Source organism: Cetorhinus maximus, unplaced genomic scaffold (genome assembly GCF_964194155.1).
Source record: "Cetorhinus maximus unplaced genomic scaffold, sCetMax3.hap1.1 HAP1_SCAFFOLD_540, whole genome shotgun sequence".
Taxonomy (NCBI): domain Eukaryota; kingdom Metazoa; phylum Chordata; class Chondrichthyes; order Lamniformes; family Cetorhinidae; genus Cetorhinus; species Cetorhinus maximus.
The window spans coordinates 100,124-123,353 of NW_027596482.1; the positions used below are offsets into that span (position 1 = coordinate 100,124).

Genomic DNA, 23,230 nt, shown 5'->3' on the forward strand with positions numbered 1-23,230 from the left:
GTGGAGGCACTCAGGTAAAAGCCTCCCTGTACATGGACGACGTCGCCGTCTTCTGCTCGGATCCGCTGTCGGTGCGCAGACTGATGCACATCTGCGACCAGTTCGAACTGGCCTCGGGAGCCCAGGTAAATCGTGGGAAGAGCGAGGCCATGTTCTTTGGGAACTGGGCTGACCGATCCTTTGTCCCCTTCACTGTCAGGGCTGACGGCCTGCGGGTGCTGGGGATATGGTTCGGAGGGACCGGGGCATGCGTTAGAAACTGGAAGGAGCGAGTGGCTATGGTGAAGAGGAAACTGGGCATGTGGGAGCGACGCTCCCTCTCCATTGCGGGTAAGAACCTGGTCATCAGGTGTGAGGTACTCTCGCTGTTGCTGTACGTGGCGCAGGTCTGGCCCATTCCAGACTCCTGCGCGACGGCGATCACTCGAGCCATCTTCCGCTTTATCTGGAGGTCGAAAATGGATCGTGTCCGCAGGGACGCGATGTACAAGCCTCTAGATAAATTGGGAAAAAACGTGCCCAACATCGCCCTCATCCTGATGGCCACCTTTGTGTGCGGCTGCATCAAGCGGTGCGTAGACCCTCAGTACGCAAACACCAAGTGTCACTACGTGCTGAGGTTCTACCTGTCCCCGGTGTTGCGAAGGATGGGTCTGGCCACGCTGCCGCGGAACGCTCCAAGTAGTTGGACCGTGCCGTACCACCTGTCCCTGGTGGAAAAATTGATGCAGAAAAACACCTTTGACCACAAGTCCATCAGGCAGTGGTCAGCACGTAACGTCCTAGAGGCCCTGAGGGATAAGGAGAGGGTGGACCCTGTGGGATGGTTCCCCGAGCAGACTGTCAAAGTCATTTGGCAGAATGCCTCATCGCCAGAACTTTCCAACAAGCACCAAGACGTAGCTTGGCTGGTGGTGAGAAAGGCCCTCCCCGTCAGATCCTTCCTACACGCCAGGAAGCTCACCCCCTGTGCACGTTGCCCTCGAGGTGGCTGTGGTGGGGAAGAGACCGTTGTTCACCTCCTTGTGGATTGTGCCTTTGCAAAGAAAGTCTGGAGAGAGATGCAGTGGTTGCTGTCGAGGTTCATCCCGAGCAGCTCTGTGAGACAGGACTCTGTGCTCTACGGGCTGTTCCCAGGTACACACACCGAGACAAACATCAACTGCAGCTGGAGGATCATCAACTCAGTGAAAGAGGCGCTTTGGTCTGCCCGAAACTTGTTGGTCTTCCAGCACAAAGAGTTGTCCCCGACCGATTGTTGCGGACTGGCACAATCCAAAGTCCAGGACTACGTGCTGAGGGACGCACTAAAGCTTGGGGCAGCTGCCGCAAAGGCGCAATGGGGAAGGGTCGCTGTCTAAGACCTTTCTACCACAGCGCACCGAGAGACTGGGAACTGTTTAGAGCCCCTCGGGCTGTACAGATCAAAATGAAAGGCTGTAAATGAGTGTAATATTGTTTGTACTGATGCACCTGGTGATACATTTTGTAAAAGTTTAACCTGGATTGTACCCTTGTAATGTTGTTTTTGAAATGGTTTTGAATGTGATTGAAGATATTTTATGAATAAAGTATATTTTTACAAAAAAAAAAAAAAAATCTGTTCTTATCAGTTTAATATCTGATACGTCCCTTATCTGGGGACCATATATTAAATTGATTTTTGGAGCAGGGAGATGGAATAGGGGCTTGCTCCGTCCACTCCACGCATCGACCCGGTATTGCAGTATCTCTGGGAACGGTGCACCCTCCCCTTTCCAGGGGATTTTCAATGCTAAAAATAGTTTTCTTACAAACATCTGCTTTCTTTACTTCTCAACATGTACATGTTCCAAAATCCAACTTTCTTTCTTTCTCTCTCTCTCTCTCTCTCTCTCTCTCTCTCACTCACTCACTCACCCGCAGCAGCTACACACAAAAAACACGCACTCTCACCCAACACTCGCTGGCAGGGCCGGCAGCAGATTGGACGCTACGTCCAGATCCCTGATGGAAACAGTTAAGGATGCCAAGCTGCACGACGTCTTCAGCAACCCTGCAGACGGAGCGCAGCGTAGATACACCTGGTCGCGGCCAGACGGGTCCATTCGTTCCAGGATAGACTTCCTGTTTGTGTCCCGTGCATTCACAGTCAGATCCACCGAGGTCAAGCCGGTGTTCTTCTCTGACCACTGCCTCCTACTGGCGGACTGCCACTTGGAGAAGGACCTGAGGGTGGGCAGGGGGGCATGGAAGCTAAATGTGCAACTGCTGACCCCAGAGAACATTGAGGAGCTCAAGAGGGATTACAAAGGTTGGAGAACCGTGAAACCCCTCTTTGAGTCCCTGACACACTGGTGGGAAGCGATCAAGGGAAGCATCAAGAGGTTTTTCATCCTCAAAGGCACCCAGAAAGCTAGAAAGGAACAGAGGGAAATGTCCCGACTCCAGAAAAAGATGCAGAATCTGCTGCGGCTGCAGTCGATGGGGGTCGATGTCAAGGAGGAGCTCCAAGAGGTGAAGGGCCAGCAAGCCTCGCACTTTGCCTCGGAGGCCTCCAAGATCATCTTCCGTTCCAGAGTCCGCTCCATGGAGCAGGATGAGACGTGCTCACGTTTCTTCTTCCAAAAGGTACACAGAGAGCGCTCTGTGATCAGCAGCCTGAAGGAAGAAGACGGCTCAGTAAAGTCATCACGGTCCGACATTCTGAGGATCAGCAAATCCTTTTATGCCGGATTGTATGACGTGAAGCCCACGGACAGCACGGCCTCCCAGTCCTTCCTGTCCTCTATCACGGAGGTCTTAGACCACAGTACGCGGGAGAGCCTGGACAAACCGCTAACTCCTGAAGAACTGACTAAGGCCCTCGAGTCCTTGGAGAAGAGTAAAACCCCCGGAAGCGACGGCTTGCCGACGGAGTTGTATTCGGCTCTGTGGGACTTGATCGGCCCAGACCTGCTAGGAGTGTACGAGAGTATGCTCCTGGCCGGTAGTATGTCAGAATCCATGAGGAAAGGCATCATCACCCTCATCTACAAGCACAAGGGGGAAAGGGAGGAAATTAGAAATTGGCGACCCATTTCACTGTTGAATGTGGACTATAAGATTCTGTCCAAGATCATCGCCAACCGGGTCAAATCCGCTCTGGAATTGGTGATTCACCCTGACCAGACCTGCTCTGTGCCAGGCAGGAAGATCTCTGACAGCCTGGCGCTGCTCAGGGATATGATTGCCTATGTACAGGACAGGGGGGTGGATACCTGCCTCATCAGCTTGGATCAGGAGAAGGCCTTTGACAGAATATCGCACACCTACATGGGGGATGTGCGCTCCAAAATGGGGTTTGGGGAGGGAATTCGAAATTGGATCCAACTGCTCTACACTAACATCAGTAGCGCAGTCTCAATCAATGGGTGGGAAACGGATAGCTTTCCGATTAAATCTGGAGTCAGGCAGGGCTGCCCTCTCTCGCCTGTCCTTTTCGTGTGTTGCATAGAACCCTTTGCCGAGTCCATCAGGAAGGATCCGGGCATAAGAGGAGTGACGATCCCAGGCAGTGGAGGCACTCAGGTAAAAGCCTCCCTGTACATGGACGACGTCGCCGTCTTCTGCTCGGATCCGCTGTCGGTGCGCAGACTGATGCACATCTGCGACCAGTTCGAACTGGCCTCGGGAGCCAAGGTAAATCGTGGGAAGAGCGAGGCCATGTTCTTTGGGAACTGGGCTGACCGATCCTTTGTCCCCTTCACTGTCAGGGCTGACGGCCTGAAGGTGCTGGGGATATGGTTCGGAGGGACCGGGGCATGCGTTAGAAACTGGAAGGAGCGAGTGGCTATGGTGAAGAGGAAACTGGGCATGTGGGATCGAAGCTCCCTCTCCGTTGCGGGTAAGAACCTGGTCATCAGGTGTGAGGTACTCTCGCTGTTGCTGTACGTGGCGCAGGTCTGGCCCATTCCAGACTCCTGCGCGACGGCGATAACTCGAGCCATCTTCCGCTTTATCTGGAGGTCGAAAATGGATCGTGTCCGCAGGGACGCGATGTACAAGCCTCTAGATAAAGGGGGAAAAAACGTGCCCAACATCGCCCTCATACTGATGGCCACCTTTGTGTGCGGCTGCATCAAGCGGTGCGTAGACCCTCAGTACGCAAACACCAAGTGTCACTACGTGCTGAGGTTCTACCTGTCCCCGGTGTTGCGAAGGATGGGTCTGGCCACGCTGCCGCGGAACGCTCCAAGTAGTTGGACCGCGCCGTACCACCTGTCCCTGGTGGAAAAATTGATGCAGAAAAACACCTTTGACCACAAGTCCATCAGGCAGTGGTCAGCACGTAACGTCCTAGAGGCCCTGAGGGATAAGGAGAGGGTGGACCCTGTGGGATGGTTCCCCGAGCAGACTGTCAAAGTCATTTGGCAGAATGCCTCATCGCCAGAACTTTCCAACAAGCACCAAGACGTAGCTTGGCTGGTGGTGAGAAAGGCCCTCCCCGTCAGATCCTTCCTACACGCCAGGAAGCTCACCCCCTCTGCACGTTGCCCTCGAGGTGGCTGTGGTGGGGAAGAGACCGTTGTCCACCTCCTTGTGGATTGTGCCTTTGCAAAGAAAGTCTGGAGAGAGATGCAGTGGTTGCTGTCGAGGTTCATCCCGAGCAGTTCTGTGAGACAGGACTCTGTGCTCTACGGGCTGTTCCCAGGGACACACACCGAGACAAACATCGACTGCAGCTGGAGGATCATCAACTCGGTGAAAGAGGCGCTTTGGTCTGCCCGAAACTTGTTGGTCTTCCAGCACAAAGAGTTGTCCCCGACCGATTGTTGCGGACTGGCACAATCCAAAGTCCAGGACTACGTGCTGAGGGACGCACTAAAGCTTGGGGCAGCTGCCGCAAAGGCGCAATGGGGAAGGGTCGCTGTCTAAGACCTTTCTACCACAGCGCACCGAGAGACTGGGAACTGTTTAGAGCCCCTCGGGCTGTACAGATCAAAATGAAAGGCTGTAAATGACTGTAATATTGTTTGTACTGATGCACCTGGTGATACATTTTGTAAAAGTTTAACCTGGATTGTACCCTTGTAATGTTGTTTTTGAAATGGTTTGGAATGTGATTGAAGATATTTTATGAATAAAGTATATTTTTACAAAAAAAAACAACCTGTTCTTATCAGTTTAATATCTGATACGTCCCTTATCTGGGGACCATATATTAAATTGATTTTTGAGCAGGGAGATGGAATAGGGGCTTGCTCCGTCCACTCCACGCATCGACCCGGTATTGCAGTATCTCTGGGAACGGTGCACCCTCCCCTTTCCAGGGGATTTTCAATGCTAAAAATAGTTTTCTTACAAACATCTGCTTTCTTTACTTCTCAACATGTACATGTTCCAAAATCCAACTTTCTTTCTTTCTCTCTCTCTCTCTCTCTCTCTCTCTCTCTCTCACTCACTCACCCGCAGCAGCTACACACAAAAAACACGCACTCTCACCCAACACTCGCCGGCAGGGCCGGCAGCAGATTGGACGCTACGTCCAGATCCCTGATGGAAACAGTTAAGGATGCCAAGCTGCACGACGTCTTCAGCAACCCTGCAGACGGAGCGCAGCGTAGATACACCTGGTCGCGGCCAGACGGGTCCATTCGTTCCAGGATAGACTTCCTGTTTGTGTCCCGTGCATTCACAGTCAGATCCACCGAGGTCAAGCCGGTGTTCTTCTCTGACCACTGCCTCCTACTGGCGGACTGCCACTTGGAGAAGGACCTGAGGGTGGGCAGGGGGGCATGGAAGCTAAATGTGCAACTGCTGACCCCAGAGAACATTGAGGAGCTCAAGAGGGATTACAAAGGTTGGAGAACCGTGAAACCCCTCTTTGAGTCCCTGACACACTGGTGGGAAGCGATCAAGGGAAACATCAAGAGGTTTTTCATCCTCAAAGGCACCCAGAAAGCTAGAAAGGAACAGAGGGAAATGTCCCGACTCCAGAAAAAGATGCAGAATCTGCTGCGGCTGCAGTCGATGGGGGTCGATGTCAAGGAGGAGCTCCAAGAGGTGAAGGGCCAGCAAGCCTCGCACTTTGCCTCGGAGGCCTCCAAGATCATCTTCCGTTCCAGAGTCCGCTCCGTGGAGCAGGATGAGACGTGCTCACGTTTCTTCTTCCAAAAGGTACACAGAGAGCGCTCTGTGATCAGCAGCCTGAAGGAAGAAGACGGCTCAGTAAAGTCATCACGGTCCGACATTCTGAGGATCAGCAAATCCTTTTATGCCGGATTGTATGACGTGAAGCCCACGGACAGCACGGCCTCCCAGTCCTTCCTGTCCTCTATCACGGAGGTCTTAGACCACAGTACGCGGGAGAGCCTGGACAAACCGCTAACTCCTGACGAACTGACTAAGGCCCTCGAGTCCTTCGAGAAGAGTAAAACCCCCGGAAGCGACGGCTTGCCGGCGGAGTTGTATTGGGCTCTGTGGGACTTGATCGGGCCAGACCTGCTAGGAGTGTACGAGAGTATGCTCCTGGCCGGTAGTATGTCAGAATCCATGAGGAAAGGCATCATCACCCTCATCTACAAGCACAAGGGGGAAAGGGAGGAAATTAGAAATTGGCGACCCATTTCACTGTTGAATGTGGACTATAAGATTCTGTCCAAGGTCATCGCCAACCGGGTCAAATCCGCTCTGGAATTGGTGATTCACCCTGACCAGACCTGCTCTGTGCCAGGCAGGAAGATCTCTGACAGCCTGGCGCTGCTCAGGGATACGATTGCCTATGTACAGGACAGGGGTGTGGATACCTGCCTCATCAGCTTGGATCAGGAGAAGGCCTTTGACAGAATATCGCACACCTACATGGGGGATGTGCTCTCCAAAATGGGGTTTGGGGAGGGAATTCGAAATTGGATCCAACTGCTCTACACTAACATCAGTAGCGCAGTCTCAATCAATGGGTGGGAAACAGATAGCTTTCCGATTAAATCTGGAGTCAGGCAGGGCTGTCCTCTCTCGCCTGTCCTTTTCGTGTGTTGCATAGAACCCTTTGCCGAGTCCATCAGGAACGACCCGGGCATAAGAGGAGTGACGATCCCAGGCAGTGGAGGCACTCAGGTAAAAGCCTCCCTGTACATGGACGACGTCGCCGTCTTCTGCTCGGATCCGCTGTCGGTGCGCAGACTGATGCACATCTGCGACCAGTTCGAACTGGCCTCGGGAGCCAAGGTAAATCGTGGGAAGAGCGAGGCCATGTTCTTTGGGAACTGGGCTGACCGATCCTTTGTCCCCTTCACTGTCAGGGCTGACGGCCTGAAGGTGCTGGTGATATGGTTCGGAGGGACCGGGGCATGCGTTAGAAACTGGAAGGAGCGAGTGGCTATGGTGAAGAGGAAACTGGGCATGTGGGATCGAAGCTCCCTCTCCATTGCGGGTAAGAACCTGGTCATCAGGTGTGAGGTACTCTCGCTGTTGCTGTACGTGGCGCAGGTCTGGCCCATTCCAGACTCCTGCGCGACGGCGATAACTCGAGCCATCTTCCGCTTTATCTGGAGGTCGAAAATGGATCGGGTCCGCAGGGACGCGATGTACAAGCCTCTAGATAAAGGGGGAAAAAACGTGCCCAACATCGCCCTCATACTGATGGCCACCTTTGTGTGCGGCTGCATCAAGCGGTGCGTAGACCCTCAGTACGCAAACACCAAGTGTCACTACGTGCTGAGGTTCTACCTGTCCCCGGTGTTGCGAAGGATGGGTCTGGCCACGCTGCCGCGGAACGCCCCAAGTAGTTGGACCGTGCCGTACCACCTGTCCCTGGTGGAAAAATTGATGCAGAAAAACACCTTTGACCACAAGTCCATCAGGCAGTGGTCAGCACGTAACGTCCTAGAGGCCCTGAGGGATAAGGAGAGGGTGGACCCTGTGGGATGGTTCCCCGAGCAGACTGTCAAAGTCATTTGGCAGAATGCCTCATCGCCAGAACTTTCCAACAAGCACCAAGACGTAGCTTGGCTGGTGGTGAGAAAGGCCCTCCCCGTCAGATCCTTCCTACACGCCAGGAAGCTCACCCCCTCTGCACGTTGCCCTCGAGGTGGCTGTGGTGGGGAAGAGACCGTTGTCCACCTCCTTGTGGATTGTGCCTTTGCAAAGAAAGTCTGGAGAGAGATGCAGTGGTTGCTGTCGAGGTTCATCCCGAGCAGTTCTGTGACACAGGACTCTGTGCTCTACGGGCTGTTCCCAGGGACACACACCGAGACAAACATCAACTGCAGCTGGAGGATCATCAACTCGGTGAACGAGGCGCTTTGGTCTGCCCGAAACTTGTTGGTCTTCCAGCACAAAGAGTTGTCCCCGACCGATTGTTGCGGACTGGCACAATCCAAAGTCCAGGACTACGTGCTGAGGGACGCACTAAAGCTTGGGGCAGCTGCCGCAAAGGCGCAATGGGGAAGGGTCGCTGTCTAAGTCCTTTCTACCACAGCGCACCGAGAGACTGGGAACTGTTTAGAGCCCCTCGGGCTGTACAGATCAAAATGAAAGGCTGTAAATGATTGTAATATTGTTTGTACTGATGCACCTGGTGATACATTTTGTAAAAGTTTAACCTGGATTGTACCCTTGTAATGTTGTTTTTGAAATGGTTTTGAATGTGATTGAAGATATTTTATGAATAAAGTATATTTTTACAAAAAAAAACAACCTGTTCTTATCAGTTTAATATCTGATACGTCCCTTATCTGGGGACCATATATTAAATTGATTTTTGGAGCAGGGAGATGGAATAGGGGCTTGCTCCGTCCACTCCACGCATCGACCCGGTATTGCAGTATCTCTGGGAACGGTGCACCCTCCCCTTTCCAGGGGATTTTCAATGCTAAAAATAGTTTTCTTACAAACATCTGCTTTCTTTACTTCTCAACATGTACATGTTCCAAAATCCAACTTTCTTTCTTTCTCTCTCTCTCTCTCTCTCTCTCTCTCACTCACTCACCCGCAGCAGCTACACACAAAAAACACGCACTCTCACCCAACACTCGCCGGCAGGGCCGGCAGCAGATTGGACGCTACGTCCAGATCCCTGATGGAAACAGTTAAGGATGCCAAGCTGCACGACGTCTTCAGCAACCCTGCAGACGGAGCGCAGCGTAGATACACCTGGTCGCGGCCAGACGGGTCCATTCGTTCCAGGATAGACTTCCTGTTTGTGTCCCGTGCATTCACAGTCAGATCCACCGAGGTCAAGCCGGTGTTCTTCTCTGACCACTGCCTCCTACTGGCGGACTGCCACTTGGAGAAGGACCTGAGGGTGGGCAGGGGGAATGGAAGCTAAATGTGCAACTGCTGACCCCAGAGAACATTGAGGAGCTCAAGAGGGATTACAAAGGTTGGAGAACCGTGAAACCCCTCTTTGAGTCCCTGACACACTGGTGGGAAGCGATCAAGGGAAACATCAAGAGGTTTTTCATCCTCAAAGGCACCCAGAAAGCTAGAAAGGAACAGAGGGAAATGTCCCGACTCCAGAAAAAGATGCAGAATCTGCTGCGGCTGCAGTCGATGGGGGTCGATGTCAAGGAGGAGCTCCAAGAGGTGAAGGGCCAGCAAGCCTCGCACTTTGCCTCGGAGGCCTCCAAGATCATCTTCCGTTCCAGAGTCCGCTCCGTAGAGCAGGATGAGACGTGCTCACGTTTCTTCTTCCAAAAGGTACACAGAGAGCGCTCTGTGATCAGCAGCCTGAAGGAAGAAGACGGCTCAGTAAAGTCATCACGGTCCGACATTCTGAGGATCAGCAAATCCTTTTATGCCGGATTGTATGACGTGAAGCCCACGGACAGCACGGCCTCCCAGTCCTTCCTGTCCTCTATCACGGAGGTCTTAGACCACAGTACGCGGGAGAGCCTGGACAAACCGCTAACTCCTGACGAACTGACTAAGGCCCTCGAGTCCTTCGAGAAGAGTAAAACCCCCGGAAGCGACGGCTTGCCGGCGGAGTTGTATTGGGCTCTGTGGGACTTGATCGGGCCAGACCTGCTAGGAGTGTACGAGAGTATGCTCCTGGCCGGTAGTATGTCAGAATCCATGAGGAAAGGCATCATCACCCTCATCTACAAGCACAAGGGGGAAAGGGAGGAAATTAGAAATTGGCGACCCATTTCACTGTTGAATGTGGACTATAAGATTCTGTCCAAGGTCATCGCCAACCGGGTCAAATCCGCTCTGGAATTGGTGATTCACCCTGACCAGACCTGCTCTGTGCCAGGCAGGAAGATCTCTGACAGCCTGGCGCTGCTCAGGGATACGATTGCCTATGTACAGGACAGGGGTGTGGATACCTGCCTCATCAGCTTGGATCAGGAGAAGGCCTTTGACAGAATATCGCACACCTACATGGGGGATGTGCTCTCCAAAATGGGCTTTGGGGAGGGAATTCGAAATTGGATCCAACTGCTCTACACTAACATCAGTAGCGCAGTGTCAATCATTGGGTGGGAAACAGATAGCTTCCCGATCAAATCTGGAGTCAGGCAGGGCTGTCCTCTCTCGCCTGTCCTTTTCGTGTGTTGCATAGAACCCTTTGCCGAGTCCATCAGGAAGGATCCGGGCATAAGAGGAGTGACGATCCCAGGCAGTGGAGGCACTCAGGTAAAAGCCTCCCTGTACATGGACGACGTCGCCGTCTTCTGCTCGGATCCGCTGTCGGTGCGCAGACTGATGCACATCTGCGACCAGTTCGAACTGGCCTCGGGAGCCAAGGTAAATCGTGGGAAGAGCGAGGCCATGTTCTTTGGGAACTGGGCTGACCGATCCTTTGTCCCCTTCACTGTCAGGGCTGACGGCCTGAAGGTGCTGGGGATATGGTTCGGAGGGACCGGGGCATGCGTTAGAAACTGGAAGGAGCGAGTGGCTATGGTGAAGAGGAAACTGGGCATGTGGGATCGACGCTCCCTCTCCGTTGCGGGTAAGAACCTGGTCATCAGGTGTGAGGTACTCTCGCTGTTGCTGTACGTGGCGCAGGTCTGGCCCATTCCAGACTCCTGCGCGACGGCGATAACTCGAGCCATCTTCCGCTTTATCTGGAGGTCGAAAATGGATCGTGTCCGCAGGGACGCGATGTACAAGCCTCTAGATAAAGGGGGAAAAAACGTGCCCAACATCGCCCTCATACTGATGGCCACCTTTGTGTGCGGCTGCATCAAGCGGTGCGTAGACCCTCAGTACGCAAACACCAAGTGTCACTACGTGCTGAGGTTCTACCTGTCCCCGGTGTTGCGAAGGATGGGTCTGGCCACGCTGCCGCGGAACGCTCCAAGTAATTGGACCGCGCCGTACCACCTGTCCCTGGTGGAAAAATTGATGCAGAAAAACACCTTTGACCACAAGTCCATCAGGCAGTGGTCAGCACGTAACGTCCTAGAGGCCCTGAGGGATAAGGAGAGGGTGGACCCTGTGGGATGGTTCCCCGAGCAGACTGTCAAAGTCATTTGGCAGAATGCCTCATCGCCAGAACTTTCCAACAAGCACCAAGACGTAGCTTGGCTGGTGGTGAGAAAGGCCCTCCCCGTCAGATCCTTCCTACACGCCAGGAAGCTCACCCCCTCTGCACGTTGCCCTCGAGGTGGCTGTGGTGGGGAAGAGACCGTTGTCCACCTCCTTGTGGATTGTGCCTTTGCAAAGAAAGTCTGGAGAGAGATGCAGTGGTTGCTGTCGAGGTTCATCCCGAGCAGTTCTGTGAGACAGGACTCTGTGCTCTACGGGCTGTTCCCAGGGACACACACCGAGACAAACATCGACTGCAGCTGGAGGATCATCAACTCGGTGAAAGAGGCGCTTTGGTCTGCCCGAAACTTGTTGGTCTTCCAGCACAAAGAGTTGTCCCCGACCGATTGTTGCGGACTGGCACAATCCAAAGTCCAGGACTACGTGCTGAGGGACGCACTAAAGCTTGGGGCAGCTGCCGCAAAGGCGCAATGGGGAAGGGTCGCTGTCTAAGACCTTTCTACCACAGCGCACCGAGAGACTGGGAACTGTTTAGAGCCCCTCGGGCTGTACAGATCAAAATGAAAGGCTGTAAATGACTGTAATATTGTTTGTACTGATGCACCTGGTGATACATTTTGTAAAAGTTTAACCTGGATTGTACCCTTGTAATGTTGTTTTTGAAATGGTTTGGAATGTGATTGAAGATATTTTATGAATAAAGTATATTTTTACAAAAAAAAAAAAAAATCTGTTCTTATCAGTTTAATATCTGATACGTCCCTTATCTGGGGACCATATATTAAATTGATTTTTGGAGCAGGGAGATGGAATAGGGGCTTGCTCCGTCCACTCCACGCATCGACCCGGTATTGCAGTATCTCTGGGAACGGTGCACCCTCCCCTTTCCAGGGGATTTTCAATGCTAAAAATAGTTTTCTTACAAACATCTGCTTTCTTTACTTCTCAACATGTACATGTTCCAAAATCCAACTTTCTTTCTTTCTCTCTCTCTCTCTCTCTCTCTCTCTCTCTCACTCACTCACCCGCAGCAGCTACACACAAAAAACACGCACTCTCACCCAACACTCGCCGGCAGGGCCGGCAGCAGATTGGACGCTACGTCCAGATCCCTGATGGAAACAGTTAAGGATGCCAAGCTGCACGACGTCTTCAGCAACCCTGCAGACGGAGCGCAGCGTAGATACACCTGGTCGCGGCCAGACGGGTCCATTCGTTCCAGGATAGACTTCCTGTTTGTGTCCCGTGCATTCACAGTCAGATCCACCGAGGTCAAGCCGGTGTTCTTCTCTGACCACTGCCTCCTACTGGCGGACTGCCACTTGGAGAAGGACCTGAGGGTGGGCAGGGGGGCATGGAAGCTAAATGTGCAACTGCTGACCCCAGAGAACATTGAGGAGCTCAAGAGGGATTACAAAGGTTGGAGAACCGTGAAACCCCTCTTTGAGTCCCTGACACACTGGTGGGAAGCGATCAAGGGAAGCATCAAGAGGTTTTTCATCCTCGAAGGCACCCAGAAAGCTAGAAAGGAACAGAGGGAAATGTCCCGACTCCAGATAAAGATGCAGAATCTGCTGCGGCTGCAGTCGATGGGGGTCGATGTCAAGGAGGAGCTCCAAGAGGTGAAGGGCCAGCAAGCCTCGCACTTTGCCTCGGAGGCCTCCAAGATCATCTTCCGTTCCAGAGTCCGCTCCATGGAGCAGGATGAGACGTGCTCACGTTTCTTCTTCCAAAAGGTACACAGAGAGCGCTCTGTGATCAGCAGCCTGAAGGAAGAAGACGGCTCAGTAAAGTCATCACGGTCCGACATTGTGAGGATCAGCAAATCCTTTTATGCCGGACTGTATGACGTGAAGCCCACGGACAGCACGGCCTCCCAGTCCTTCCTGTCCTCTATCACGGAGGTCTTAGACCACAGTACGCGGGAGAGCCTGGACAAACCGCTAACTCCTGACGAACTGACTAAGGCCCTCGAGTCCTTCGAGAAGAGTAAAACCCCCGGAAGCGACGGCTTGCCGACGCAGTTGTATTGGGCTCTGTGGGACTTGATCGGGCCAGACCTGCTAGGAGTGTACGAGAGTATGCTCCTGGCCGGTAGTATGTCAGAATCCATGAGGAAAGGCATCATCACCCTCATCTACAAGCACAAGGGGGAAAGGGAGGAAATTAGAAATTGGCGACCCATTTCACTGTTGAATGCGGACTATAAGATTCTGTCCAAGGTCATCACCAACCGGGTCAAATCCGCTCTGGAATTGGTGATTCACCCTGACCAGACCTGCTCTGTGCCAGGCAGGAAGATCTCTGACAGCCTGGCGCTGCTCAGGGATACGATTGCCTATGTACAGGACAGGGGTGTGGATACCTGCCTCATCAGCTTGGATCAGGAGAAGGCCTTTGACAGAATATCGCACACCTACATGGGGGATGTGCTCTCCAAAATGGGCTTTGGGGAGGGAATTCGAAATTGGATCCAACTGCTCTACACTAACATCAGTAGCGCAGTGTCAATCATTGGGTGGGAAACAGATAGCTTTCCGATTAAATCTGGAGTCAGGCAGGGCTGTCCTCTCTCGCCTGTCCTTTTCGTGTGTTGCATAGAACCCTTTGCCGAGTCCATCAGGAAGGATCCGGGCATAAGAGGAGTGACGATCCCAGGCAGTGGAGGCACTCAGGTAAAAGCCTCCCTGTACATGGACGACGTCGCCGTCTTCTGCTCGGATCCGCTGTCGGTGCGCAGACTGATGCACATCTGCGACCAGTTCGAACTGGCCTCGGGAGCCAAGGTAAATCGTGGGAAGAGCGAGGCCATGTTCTTTGGGAACTGGGCTGACCGATCCTTTGTCCCCTTCACTGTCAGGGCTGACGGCCTGAAGGTGCTGGGGATATGGTTCGGAGGGACCGGGGCATGCGTTAGAAACTGGAAGGAGCGAGTGGCTATGGTGAAGAGGAAACTGGGCATGTGGGATCGACGCTCCCTCTCCATTGCGGGTAAGAACGTGGTCATCAGGTGTGAGGTACTCTCGCTGTTGCTGTACGTGGCGCAGGTCTGGCCCATTCCAGACTCCTGCGCGACGGCGATAACTCGAGCCATCTTCCGCTTTATCAGGAGGTCGAAAATGGATCGTGTCCGCAGGGACGCGATGTACAAGCCTCTAGATAAAGGGGGAAAAAACGTGCCCAACATCGCCCTCATACTGATGGCCACCTTTGTGTGCGGCTGCATCAAGCGGTGCGTAGACCCTCAGTACGCAAACACCAAGCGTCACTACGTGCTGATGTTCTACCTGTCCCCGGTGTTGCGAAGGATGGGTCTGGCCACGCTGCCGCGGAACGCTCCAAGTAGTTGGACCGTGCCGTACCACCTGTCCCTGGTGGAAAAATTGATGCAGAAAAACACCTTTGACCACAAGTCCATCAGGCAGTGGTCAGCACGTAACGTCCTAGAGGCCCTGAGGGATAAGGAGAGGGTGGACCCTGTGGGATGGTTCCCCGAGCAGACTGTCAAAGTCATTTGGCAGAATGCCTCATCGCCAGAACTTTCCAACAAGCACCAAGACGTAGCTTGGCTGGTGGTGAGAAAGGCCCTCCCCGTCAGATCCTTCCTACACGCCAGGAAGCTCACCCCCTCTGCACGTTGCCCTCGAGGTGGCTGTGGTGGGGAAGAGACCGTTGTCCACCTCCTTGTGGATTGTGCCTTTGCAAAGAAAGTCTGGAGAGAGATGCAGTGGTTGCTGTCGAGGTTCATCCCGAGCAGTTCTGTGACACAGGACTCTGTGCTCTACGGGCTGTTCCCAGGGACACACACCGAGACAAACATCAACTGCAGCTGGAGGATCATCAACTCGGTGAAAGAGGCGCTTTGGTCTGCCCGAAACTTGTTGGTCTTCCAGCACAAAGAGTTGTCCCCGACCGATTGTTGCGGACTGGCACAATCCAAAGTCCAGGACTACGTGCTGAGGGACGCACTAAAGCTTGGGGCAGCTGCCGCAAAGGCGCAATGGGGAAGGGTCGCTGTCTAAGACCTTTCTACCACAGCGCACCGAGAGACTGGGAACTGTTTAGAGCCCCTCGGGCTGTACAGATCAAAATGAAAGGCTGTAAATGATTGTAATATTGTTTGTACTAATGCACCTGGTGATACATTTTGTAAAAGTTTAACCCTGGATTGTACCCTTGTAAGGTTGTTTTTGAAATGGTGTGGAATGTGATTGAAGATATTTTATGAATAAAGTATATTTTTACAAAAAAAAAAAAAAATCTGTTCTTATCAGTTTAATATCTGATACGTCCCTTATCTGGGGACCATATATTAAATTGATTTTTGGAGCAGGGAGATGGAATAGGGGCTTGCTCCGTCCACTCCACGCATCGACCCGGTATTGCAGTATCTCTGGGAACGGTGCACCCTCCCCTTTCCAGGGGATTTTCAATGCTAAAAATAGTTTTCTTACAAACATCTGCTTTCTTTACTTCTCAACATGTACATGTTCCAAAATCCAACTTTCTTTCTTTCTCTCTCTCTCTCTCTCTCTCTCACTCACTCACTCACCCGCAGCAGCTACACACAAAAAACACGCACTCTCACCCAACACTCGCTGGCAGGGCCGGCAGCAGATTGGACGCTACGTCCAGATCCCTGATGGAAACAGTTAAGGATGCCAAGCTGCACGACGTCTTCAGCAACCCTGCAGACCGAGCGCAGCGTAGATACACCTGGTCGCGGCCAGACGGGTCCATTCGTTCCAGGATAGACTTCCTGTTTGTGTCCCGTGCATTCACAGTCAGATCCACCGAGGTCAAGCCGGTGTTCTTCTCTGACCACTGCCTCCTACTGGCGGACTGCCACTTGGAGAAGGACCTGAGGGTGGGCAGGGGGGCATGGAAGCTAAATGTGCAACTGCTGACCCCAGAGAACATTGAGGAGCTCAAGAGGGATTACAAAGGTTGGAGAACCGTGAAACCCCTCTTTGAGTCCCTGACACACTGGTGGGAAGCGATCAAGGGAAACATCAAGAGGTTTTTCATCCTCAAAGGCACCCAGAAAGCTAGAAAGGAACCGAGGGAAATGTCCCGACTCCAGAAAAAGATGCAGAATCTGCTCCGGCTGCAGTCGATGGGGGTCGATGTCAAGGAGGAGCTCCAAGAGGTGAAGGGCCAGCAAGCCTCGCACTTTGCCTCGGAGGCCTCCAAGATCATCTTCCGTTCCAGAGTCCGCTCCATGGAGCAGGATGAGACGTGCTCACGTTTCTTCTTCCAAAAGGTACACAGAGAGCGCTCTGTGATCAGCAGCCTGAAGGAAGAAGACGGCTCAGTAAAGTCATCACGGTCCGACATTCTGAGGATCAGCAAATCCTTTTATGCCGGATTGTATGACGTGAAGCCCACGGACAGCACGGCCTCCCAGTCCTTCCTGTCCTCTATCACGGAGGTCTTAGACCACAGTACGCGGGAGAGCCTGGACAAACCGCTAACTCCTGATGAACTGACTAAGGCCCTCGAGTCCTTGGAGAAGAGTAAAACCCCCGGAAGCGACGGCTTGCCGACGGAGTTGTATTCGGCTCTGTGGGACTTGATCGGCCCAGACCTGCTAGGAGTGTACGAGAGTATGCTCCTGGCCGGTAGTATGTCAGAATCCATGAGGAAAGGCATCATCACCCTCATCTACAAGCACAAGGGGGAAAGGGAGGAAATTAGAAATTGGCGACCCATTTCACTGTTGAATGTGGACTATAAGATTCTGTCCAAGGTCATCGCCAACCGGGTCAAATCCGCTCTGGAATTGGTGATTCACCCTGACCAGACCTGCTCTGTGCCAGGCAGGAAGATCTCTGACAGCCTGGCGCTGCTCAGGGATACGATTGCCTATGTACAGGACAGGGGGGTGGATACCTGCCTCATCAGCTTGGATCAGGAGAAGGCCTTTGACAGAATATCGCACACCTACATGGTAGATGTGCGCTCCAAAATGGGGTTTGGGGAGGGAATTCGAAATTGGATCCAACTGCTCTACACTAACATCAGTAGCGCAGTCTCAATCAACGGGTGGGAAACAGATAGCTTTCCGATTAAATCTGGAGTCAGGCAGGGCTGTCCTCTCTCGCCTGTTCTTTTCGTGTGTTGCATAGAACCCTTTGCCGAGTCCATCAGGAAGGATCCGGGCATAAGAGGAGTGACGATCCCAGGCAGTGGAGGCATTCAGGTAAAAGCCTCCCTGTACATGGACGACGTCGCCGTCTTCTGGTCGGATCCGCTGTCGGTGCGCAGACTGATCCACATCTGCGACAAGATAGGATATAAAGCAGTGTAAAGTAAGTTAATAACAAATTGAGAAAGTAAATATGGAACACAAAATATTTTAAAACGAGGGCACAGGTTAAAAACATGATCCTAATTTCTGTTGAACTGAATGAGGCGAGTCATTACAGTGCGTGACCGATTTGTTTAAGTGTGCGGGCCCATTAAATTTTTTGCACAGCCGCGCAAATTTAAAGGGGCTTATGTGGCGGTGTGTCTGTGAGGAAACGTTGACTGTGACCTCTCCTCATATCTTGTATCCCACTGTGAAACCATCTTCAGCTCCCAAATTGCACTCAGACAATGTGCTACATTTGCATATTGTGCAGGAGTCGGGGGAGGGGTCATGGGGCTGCCCCTTGTCTCTGTACTTGAAAACTGTCTCTAATGGCAGCCAGGCAGCAACTGTTGTGCTTACTCAAAGCCAACCTGAAGAAAAGGCAAGACATGTTGGGTGCTGAGAGGGAGAAGCATTGCCACTTTAGGTTCTACTTGGATTTTACTGAGGTAAAAGGTGATTGAAAAAGTCAAGCATTTCTCCCCTAGCAGTTACCACTGAGGACAAATAATAGCGAGCGCTGATCTGTCACTGAGCACTGAGGCCGGCCAAGGGGAGGCATCTGAAAGCTGCAGAGAAAGCAAGAAGCCAGGATGGACGACTGAGAATACAGAAAAATACTGGCTGAGGTAGACAGCAAAAACTGTGACACAAGCTCAGGTAAGCGTGGTGTTTTGCAGTTCAAGTGCATCACTTTGTGACAGTATAGATATTTTTCACTTTCCTAGGATAAGGCTGTTCCCTTTCTAGAAGTTAGAAGCAGCCGTGCAGATGTATTTTCTGCGCTCCTTTGCTTGCCTGCTGAATAGGACTGATTGGAGGTGAAAAGGTGATTAAAAGAGAGCCGACATCATTGCAGGCTGGCAGATACTGTGCTGTGCTGTGCTGTGCACGCAGGTGGTTTTGTTGTTTGGCTTGTATGTGACTTCTGGTTGAAGCTGAAAGATTTCTAAAATTTTGAAGGAAATAATCTTTGAGAAGGGGAGAAACATTTTCAACATTTTAACAGGATCTAAGGCTGTTCACTGTGTCGTACCTGTACTTATCCTTGCTGCCACCTGTCTTCTCACTGCTGATCATCATCTTGTGTTATTATAATGATATAATGCATTGGACCTATTTACTGTGACTTCATAACATGACACATTTCCCTTCTGGTGATGTCATGCTGACATCCCGTAAAGGAAATAGACCAACAGTCAGCCCAAAAGAAGGCCCAATGCCAAGCAAAGGAAGCCCATAACGAGGATGCTAGACAGCTCGTACAAAAGAAAGCAGGGCATCAGGAAACAACTCAACAGCAGCTGACGTAGTACTCTCCAGGTTCAGTGCAGGAGAAGTACTGGAATCAGTAAAAACTAATGCCCCTACATGTACGAACATACAACTTAGGAGCAGGAGTAGGCCACTGGGCCCCAAGAGCCTGCTCCACTATTCAGAAGATCATGGCTGATCTGATTGCAACCTCAACCCCACATTCCTGCCTACCACCGATAACCTTCCACCCCGCCTTGTTAATCTATCCAGCTCTGTCTTGAAAATATTCAAAGACCCTGTTTCCACCACCTTTTGAGGAAGAGAGTTCCAAAGACTCACTACGCTCTGAGAGAAACGCTCCTGACTTTGCCTTCCCTGTAGATGTGGAAGGAGTTTAGCTGCATGCCAGGTCAGCCGGCAAGCTCCACAGACTGATCGGCGCAGGCTTGGAGGGCCGAAATACATGTTCCTGTGCTGTACGTTTTTTTTGTTCTTTGTTCTTTGACTGCCCAAACTGAAAGCAAAGACAAAAATACAGCAGGCCTCGATCGAAGAACTCCTCTGCGCTGTGAGCTAGTTGCTCACACGGAAACTCAGCTACAAAGACTCGTGGATTGTCTCTCATGCCTGTCACGTGTTCTCCCTTGTGACTGACCGTTTCTCGAAATTTCCCATTACCTGCCAGTTACACGACACATCTAGCGCAACCATTGCAGGAAGGAACATTGCAGACATTTCAAAATGGTCATAACAGACAGTCAGACAGTGCAATGGTATTTAAGTTGCCTACATAGATCATGTTTCACTCTGAGGTGCTTCAAGGCAAAAGTGATACATGTAGTATTCACTGGAAACATTCACCGTGTGTCTTACAGCCCGAGGAGCCTATGCAAATCCCAGCCCCTTGGTGCACTATGGCTGAAAGGTCGTAGACAGCCACCTTTCCCCATTGCGCCTCTGCCCCAAACTTTAGTGCGTCCCTCAGCACGTAGTCCTGGACCTTGGAATGTGCCAACTCTTTGCAATGGAAGACCAAGAAGTTTCAGGCAGCCAAAGAGCGTCTTTCACCGAGTTGATCCTCCGGCTGCAGTTGATGCTTGTCTCGGCGTGTGTCCCTGGGAACAGCCCGTAGAGCACAGTGTCCGGACCTGTGTCACGGAACTGCTCGGGATGAACCTCGACAAGAACCACGGCCACTCTCTTCAGACCTTTTCTGCAAAGGCAGATTCCACAAGGAGGTGGGCAACGGTCTCTTCCCCACCACAGCCACCTCGAGGGCAACGTGCAGAGGGGGTGAGGCTCCTGGCGTGTAGGAAGGACCTGACGGCAAGGTCCTTTCTCACCACCAGCCAAGCTACGTCTTTGTGCTTGTTGGAAGGTTCTGGTGATGAGGCATTCTGCCAAATGACCCTGACAGTCTGTTCGGCGAACCATCCGACGGGATCCACCATCTCCTTTTCCCGCAGGGCCTCTAGGGTGATACGTGCTAACCACTGCCTGATGGACTTGCGGTTCCTCTGCATAATTTTTCCACACGGGACAGGTGATATGGCACTTGGAGCTTTCCGTGGCAGCGTGACCAGACCCATCCTTCGCAACACCAGGGACAGGTAGAACCTCAGCACGTAGTGACGCTTGGTGTTTGGGTCTACACACAGCTTGATACAGCCATACACAAAGGTGGCCATCAGGATGAGGGTGATGTTGGGCATGTTTTCTCCCCCTTCATCCAGAGGTTTTTTACATCATGTCCCTGCAAACATGGTCCACTTTTGACCTCCAGACAAAGCGGAAGTTGGCTCGCGTGATCGCCACAGCGCAGGAGTGAGGAATGGGCCAGACCTGCGCCATGTACAACACTGAGAGTGCCTCACGCCTGATGAGCAGGTTCTTACCCGCAATGGAGAGGGAGCTTTGCTCCCACAAGCCCAGTTCTTTTCTCACCATGGCTACTCGCTCCTTCCAGTTTCTAACGCATTCCCTGGTCCCTCCGAACCATATCCCCAGCAGCTTCAGGCAGTCTGACCTGCTGGTGAAAGGGACAAAGCTTAGTTCAGTTCCCAAAGGGCACGGCCTCGCTCTTGCCACGGTTTACCCTTGGCACCCGAGGCCGGTTCGAAGTGGTCGCAGGTGTTGATCGGTCTGCGCACCGATGTGTGAAAAGTGGGGAGTTGACCGTACTACCGCATCACCACACTGCCCCAGGTCCAATAGCATGGCGGAATGTATATACTGTAAAGTGCTTACTTATGAAATGTCAGCAAAGTAAACAAGGCTTGTGACGGCCTGTCACAATGCTACACCTTAGAGCGACAGCGCTCAGTGCAACCACTCCTTCACCAGCAGAATTACAGTGCGAACAACCCTTCCCAGTCATCATTGGACAAAAGGTATGACTACAACACCCAACCGATGGAACATGAAATCCGGCAGAAATCAGCAGCATCTGTCCAGAACCATGATCAGATCAAGTACGAGCACCCATTGTGAAGAAACCGATGGCGAATCAGGGAAGTACCAGAACAAGAAACACCAAGTAACCCCATCGCAAGCAGAACGCGATCTAAGACACGATCCCAGCGCAAGACTCCTACAGACAACCAGAATTGTGAGAACGTACGGCAATCTCAAACCAACTTCACAGTATCAACGAACCACCATTCCGTCCCAGGGACTCATAAGGTGATCACTTTGTACAATTGTAGGTTCAAACACAGAAGAGCAATTTGTTGTAATGTAAATAGTTCTTATTATTTAAGGGTACAGCTTGGAGTTGTTGTGGTATACCTTTAAAGAGCGTATCTAAAATTGCTGTGCATCGCCAGGCAGGGTGTGACGTGTATATACTCATGTATAATTCTCGGGCCGATGATAGGAGCTGTCCTAGAGACCTAGATATTGTTGTATATATTTCATCTCTTCAAATCAAAGAATTGAGTTAGCGATCCTCTTTGTGTCGTCGGTGTGTTTGCGTAAGGTGGAAAACACAACATGGAGGACCCCCATTTAAAGTGAATGGCAAAAGAACTAAGGCGACATGAGGAGAAACCTTCTTGCGCAGCGAGTGGTTAGAATCTGCAATGCACTGCCTGAGAGTGTGCTGGGGGCACTTTCAAGAGTGGCTTTCAAAAGAGAATCGGATAATTATCTGAAGAGAAAATATTTGCAGGGCTATGGGGAAAAGGCAGGTGAGTGGCACTAGGGGAGTTGCTCTTGCAAAGAGCTAGCACAGACACGACAGGCCGAATGGCCTCCTTTTCTGCTCTAACCAATCTAGGACTCTATGTGTGCAGCTCTGCACACTTGCTTGCTGCATTGTCACTCACGCCCTGCAAGACACGCAACTGCTTTCAAAAGCTTCTTCCACAGCAGCCTCTGACACTGACGTCCATGTGGATAGGCACAACCCTCTCCCATCTGATTGGTGGAATACTGCCGATCTACATAACTCTGATGCAGTCTCACTGAAAGAGAGAGAACAAAGGCAACTTTTCCAATTAGAAATCCCGGGACAAATATGCCAACAGTGAAACCGTCAGTGCTTAGATATATATATACATAAGTCTTTGAACGCTGTCAGTCTGCTTTAAAGGAGGGAAGGCAGATGGCACTCGGGGAAGTCAAGGGCGGCGCCGGCATCGCTTCTCGGCCTTTTGGCTAAGATCAAGTGTAGTATCTGTTCTTATCAGTTTAATATCTGATACGTCCCTTATCTGGGGACCATATATTAAATTGATTTTTGGAGCAGGGAGATGGAATAGGGGCTTGCTCCGTCCACTCCACGCATCGACCCGGTATTGCAGTATCTCTGGGAACGGTGCACCCTCCCCTTTCCAGGGGATTTTCAATGCTAAAAATAGTTTTCTTACAAACATCTGCTTTCTTTACTTCTCAACATGTACATGTTCCAAAATCCAACTTTCTTTGGAAAAACTCAGCAAGTCTGGCAGCATCGGCGGAGAAGAAACCAGTCAACGTTTCGAGCCCTCATGGCCCTTCAGCAGAACTGAAGCATAGTTTCAACAAGGGAGAAATATAAATTGGTTTAAGGTGGGTGGGGGGGAAGAGACACATTGAGGGTGTGGTGTGAGCAGATAATCAAAAGATGTCAGAGACAAAAGGGTCAAAGAGGTGTTGAAGGTGGTGGTCTTTGTCTGAGAAAAG

At 51.8% G+C, this 23,230-nt stretch overlaps 1 non-coding gene and 5 pseudogenes across 1 annotated transcript; all 6 read left to right on the plus strand.

Annotated features, from left to right (window-relative positions):
- The first annotated feature begins 1,573 nt into the window (after positions 1 to 1,573).
- On the plus strand, positions 1,574 to 1,752 carry LOC144674026 (U2 spliceosomal RNA; annotated as a pseudogene).
- A 3,356-nt stretch (positions 1,753 to 5,108) lies between these two features.
- LOC144674047 (U2 spliceosomal RNA) lies at positions 5,109 to 5,282 on the plus strand (annotated as a pseudogene).
- A 3,354-nt stretch (positions 5,283 to 8,636) lies between these two features.
- On the plus strand, positions 8,637 to 8,811 carry LOC144674042 (U2 spliceosomal RNA; annotated as a pseudogene).
- Positions 8,812 to 12,158: 3,347 nt separating this feature from the next.
- LOC144674031 (U2 spliceosomal RNA) lies at positions 12,159 to 12,336 on the plus strand (annotated as a pseudogene).
- A 3,353-nt stretch (positions 12,337 to 15,689) lies between these two features.
- On the plus strand, positions 15,690 to 15,867 carry LOC144674043 (U2 spliceosomal RNA; annotated as a pseudogene).
- Positions 15,868 to 22,703: 6,836 nt separating this feature from the next.
- Positions 22,704 to 22,894, plus strand: LOC144674007 (U2 spliceosomal RNA). The gene has a single exon (XR_013574457.1). It is a non-coding gene; the product is annotated as a U2 spliceosomal RNA (small nuclear RNA).
- Positions 22,895 to 23,230: the final 336 nt, after the last annotated feature.